The sequence below is a fragment of the Orycteropus afer genome, unplaced genomic scaffold (genome assembly GCF_000298275.1).
Source record: "Orycteropus afer afer isolate SDZICR_OR568_19922 unplaced genomic scaffold, OryAfe1.0 scaffold00317, whole genome shotgun sequence".
Classification (NCBI taxonomy): domain Eukaryota; kingdom Metazoa; phylum Chordata; class Mammalia; order Tubulidentata; family Orycteropodidae; genus Orycteropus; species Orycteropus afer.
The window spans coordinates 1,070,169-1,075,841 of record NW_006921904.1 but is presented as its reverse complement, the minus strand read 5'-3'; positions in this window follow the sequence as shown (position 1 = coordinate 1,075,841).

Sequence of the window (5,673 nt, the reverse complement as noted above, 5' to 3'; positions counted from 1 at the left end):
GTTTCGTTCTGCTGTGCATGGGGTCGCTATGAGTCGGAAACGACTCAACGGCACTTAAGAACAATAACAACAACATATTTGTGGTAGCCAACCTCCAGGACAGCCTCCAATGATCCTTCTCCCTGAATCCCTCCCTGTGGGGTCCACTTCCACAATATACCAGAGTTGGTTTGTGTCAGTTAGCTCGAAGTCACTGTTGACTATTCTCTTTGGTTCTCAGTCTACCTTCAATCCCCAGACAAATCCTGCTGCTGTTGCTTTGAAAACACACCAAGGATCTGACCATTTCTTACCGCCACCACTTCGACACTCCTCACCTCTCACTGATATTATTGTGCTAGCTTCCTAACAAGTCCCCTAAGTCTGTTTCAACATAAAGCCAGAGGGCACCCATTAAAATTTGAGCCAAACCCCACTGCTCTGTTTAAAATCCTCCAGGCTTACTAAGAATAAAGGCCAAATGCCCTAAAATGGCATGCAAAGTTGCCTGCATGACCTCTTGGGCCCCATGGCACGCATTCCCTCTTCTCCAACCACGAGGCCCTCTGGAAGTTCCTTATACAAGCTTGGGGTAGTCTTTGCTATCTCCTCTAGGTCTTTGTGTTTGCTGTTCCACTTGTCTGCGATGCTCTTCCCCCAGATATCTGCATGGCCCCTTCCCTCTCCTCCTCCAAGTCATGGCTCAAAGCCTCCTCTTCACCAAAGACTTCTCTGAATTGAAACCTCACCACACTGCTCTCAGGATTTTCCTTGCCTGGTTTATTTTCCAGCATAGAACTTCTCATCCTCTAATATGTTGTACAGTGAAACCTGTAAGAGCCCGAACTCAGTGGGACCACCTTGTTTTCCTGGGTCTTATAAGTTTCCCAGTTTGACAGGGTGCAGTCTTACCACTTTTCTATCACTCATTTTGGTGGAAAATATTTGCATGTTCCTTCTCTGACAGGTTTCTGCCCTATACAGATTCCAGCTCTCACAGGTTTTCCTGTATGTACAAAACCCAAAAAGAAAACCGAACTCACTGCCATGGAGTTGATTCTAACTTATAGAGACCCTCACTGGGTTTTCAAGGCAGTAAATCTTTATAGAAATAGATTGACCCATCTTTCTTCTGCTGAGCAGCTGGTAGGTTTGCACCACAAACCTTCTGGTTAGCAGTCAAATGCCTTAGACACTGTGCCACCAGAGTTATTATTATTTTTTTTAATTATCTGTCTTTCTTTAACAGGCAAGTGCTGCTCGAAATTTAATCTGTGAGTTGAAATGCAGAGTCTGGATTTTTAACGACCTGGGTACTGGTGATACTGCTGGTCTCTGAACCCTACTTTGAGGGGCAAGTCTCTAGGGCTGCATTGGCCAATAATGTAGTCATTAGCCACAGGTGGTTATTTAAATTTAAATCAATTAAAATTAATTAAGATTTAAAATTCAGCCCCTTGATCACAGTAGCCACATTTCAAGTGCTGAATAATCATGTGACTTGTGGCTGCCCTTTGGAGAGCATGGACACAGAGCATTTTGTTATCACCACGAGTTTAATTAGACAGCAGTGCTCTAGAACTCTACTGTACCATATGGGAGCTCTGGTGGCACAGTACCTAAGTGTTGTGACTGCTAACCAGAAGGTTGGCAGTTCAAACCCACCAGCCATTCTGCAGAAGGAAGATGGAGCAATCTACTTCCATAAAGATTTACCACTTTGGAAACCTAAGGAGGGGCATGGGTCAGACTCGATGGCAGTGGGTTTTTTTTTTTTTTGGTCACATTCCAAGGGGTCAGTAACAACATTGACTATTGGCTACCCTATATGAGTCGGGGCCGACTCGACGGCACTTAACAACAACAACAACAACAATGGGACATTCAGACATGGAATGTTTCCTTCATTGCAGAACCTTTTATTGGATAGAATTGCTGTAGAAGGTAAAGGCCATGAGGGCATACACTTTTGTCTGTCTTACTTACTGAACTCTTTTCAGTGCTGTAAACAGTAGGATACATAACTGGGTCTTCAAGAGATATAAGTTGCTTCAAATCAAAATACCATTCTCAGTGTGGTCTTCCTCAGCAGACTGTGGATGCCTTGTGGGCAGAAAATGTGTTTTCTGTTACTGCTCCAACAGTCAACACATGGAAGACTGTTGATAAATGCTTGATGACTGAATATAGAGAACATGTCCACCTTTCCAGGATCCAGAGGGCTCAGTGGGCAGCAGAACACCAAGCATGGTAGAACCCGTGGACTCCCACTGGTGCCTCTTCTCCTTGTGGGTCAGCCAGAGGGATGGCTCCGAAGGTGCCTCATTTTACACTTTTTAGGAGAATTACACTTTCTGAAGAAGAGAGGCAGCACAAAGAGGTAGAAACCAGTCCTTGTTTTTTCATTGAGGAGCTCCTGAGTGATGCAAACAGTTGATGTGCTCGGCTGCTAACCAGAAGGTTGGAGGTTCAAGTCCACCCATGGGTGCCTTGGAGGAAAGGCTTGGCACCCTCTTACTGGAAGATCACCATGACCATGCTAGGAGGGACAGTTCTGCTCTGACACACGTGGAGTCACCACAAGCCAGAGTCACCTCCACAGCCACTGGACTTAATGTCACTGAGCTTCACACAAACTATGACATGAACAAAGTATGCATTAATAGTCCTTTCCCTTTTCCTGCAAAATATTCCACACTTCGAGTTAGACCAACCCCAAACTACCCACTGTGGTCAAGTTGATGCTGACTCAGTGACCCCATAGGCCAGAGTACCTACCCCACAGGCTTTCCAAGGCTGTGATCTCTGAGGAAACAAATTGCCATGTCTTTCTCCAGCAGAACAGCTGATGGGCTTGAACCTCTGGCCTTTCAGTTAGCAGCTGCGGTATAGGAAATTACATAGTGTGGCTTTTCTAGCTGTAAATCTTTGTAAATCCCATGATGGAATTTGCCATGAGCAACTGAGTAGCTTCTGATTGTTAAAGTTATCCACCTGAGGTATTTCTGTAGGGAGCAGGACCAAGTAATTTTCTGGGAAGTCCTCTCTCTCAGGTGTATAGAATTCTGATGTTGGGACTGGTTACTTTGACCACTCTGCCAGGTTCAAAAGGAGCCCACCTGGAGGCAGAAGGAATCTTTCACTGGCAGCTGGAAGATGCAAGAGACATGCACTTCTGAGAGAGAGAAGTGAGAGACACACCCTGCTGGGAGAGAGACACCCAGAGACACACACTGCTGGGAGAGAGACTGTGGGCTGAGAGACAGCAGGCTGAGAGAGACTGAGTGTGTTCCTGAACTTGGATTGTAGCCTGCTGCTTCCCTAATAAACCCCATAATCTGTGAGTTCTATGTGGCCATGCAGTGAATTATCAAACCCAGTAGAGAGGTGGTGGGTGCTGCGGGAGGAATGGTTGGTGTCAGGGTTGATGAAAGGGCTGGAGGGAGGCAGCATATCTGGCCTCACAGGAATAGACCTTGGGCTATTGATGGCGATTCTGACTTCCTCTTGTGGGGTTCAGAAGGTGCGGCCTTCTTGCCCCTTTGGCAGCAGCCAAGTGCTTTAACCACTGCACCATCAGGGCTCCTTCCAGTTAGACCATTTCATAAGAAAAATAAAATGTACTTTACTCTGAAATAGCAGGAATGTGAGATCTACATGACCAAGTGTTTCTTTGATATCTTTTGACTATTTCATGTCTTCAACCCTTTATTCATGTTTCTCCACTGTCAAACCTAACTGCTCCTTCAGAAGGAAGAAACCTCAGGGAGGTAACACACCAAAGCTTAAACTGTGTTCTTTGGGAAATTATTTCCCTAGAATACTGGCTACTTCTGATTATCAATGGTATTCATTCGGCTGTGTTTTTCCATGAAATAAATCTGCTTAGGGAATTTAAACAATCAGTACAGAAGACACATTTCACTATCACCACATTGGAAAAAATATTGTGTTTGGCAGCAGGGAGATTGTTGGATGCCATCAATAAAGACCCTCATCGTCCGTCCAAGTAACTAGAATTGGGAGGGAAATCTAGGCCATGAAGTCCTGTCTGTATCCTAATTCAGATGGCTTATTTATCCCCTTGGCTTTCTCCTACAGCATTTCAATTTTATTGGCTGAGTCAAACACCTTTTTTGTCCATATTCCAGCATCAGTAGAATATCTCTATTCTTCCACTCTTTTTAGTTGGACAGGATGGCAAGATGTAGAATGATTTCAATAAAAATTGAGGGCAGATGAAGCACTCAATATTTTTGATAGATGTGGCTCCATTCCTGTTTTGTTCTGTGCCTCTGAGCCAATGTGTCTCCCTAAGCTAACAAACACACTAAAGAGGGGAGAGTTTCAGGAACACAAGAAGCCTTTATGAGATGGTGTCTGTGTTGGGTACTCCTTGACCAAATACATACATATCTACACGTAACCATACACATGCACATAATAAACACATATACACATATATATACACATGTGTGTTATTGTCAGGTGCTGTCAAGTCAGCTCTGACTCATGACGACCCTATGGACAAAAGGACAAAATGTTGCCCAGTCCTGTGCACTGTCATGATCACTAGTATATTTGAGTCCATTGTTGCAGCTATTGTATCAACCCATTTTACTGAGGATTTTCCTCATTTTTATTGACTCTTTATCAGTGTCCTTTTCTAGAGATTGGTCTTTTCAAAGACAGCAAGACAAAGTCCTGCCATCTTCACTTCTAAGGAGTATTTTGATTGTATCTCTTCTCACTCTTTATATAACAGTACATACACTTGTGTGTGTATACATGTATGTGTGTATATATATATATATACACACATACATATACAGTTGACCTTTGAACAACACAGGTTCAAACTGCACAGACCCATTTATACATGAATATTTTTTCAAGATACGAGTCTTGGAGAAGTGCAAGAGCTAATAAACACCACACCAGAGGAATTAACAGAAGATGACATCATGATGATGAGTGCTTCCAAATGACCGCCAGAAGACAAGGAAGAAGACATAGAAGAAGTAGTGCCAGGAAAAAAAAAAAAAATTGACATCAGACAATCTGGCAGAAGTGTTCCAATTATTCAAGACTGCTTCTGACTTCTTTTATGACATGGACCCTTCTGTGATACGGGCACTGAAACTAAAGCAAATGGTGGAAGAAGAATTGCTACCGTATAGAAATATTTTTAGAGAAATGAAAAAGCAAAAAATCAGCCAGAAATTACAGTGCATTTCCATAAAGTTATACTGAGTGTGCCTGCCTCTCCTGTCTCCCCTTCCCCCTCCTCCACCTCTGCCACCCCTGAGACAGCATGACCAACTCCTCCTCTCCCTCCTCCTCCTCTCCCTCCTCCTCCTCTCCCTCCTCCTCCTCTCCCTCCTCCTCCTCAGCCTACTTAGGGTGAAGACAAGGATGAAGGCCTTCATGATGATCTACTTCTACTTAATGAACAGCAAATAATCACCATGCTGCACAGTGAGTAAACATATCTGCTGTGTGTATGTGTCCGTGTCCTCATGGGCTAATCTAGTAACGGTACGGCTAGAATCACGTTAATTGACTATTTATTTTATTGGTAAGGCTTCCTGTCAACAATAGGCTATTAGTAGTTAAGTTTTGGGGGTGTTAAAAGTTATATGCAGATTTTTGACTGAGCAGGGAGGGTGGCGTCTCTAACCTTCATGTTGTTCA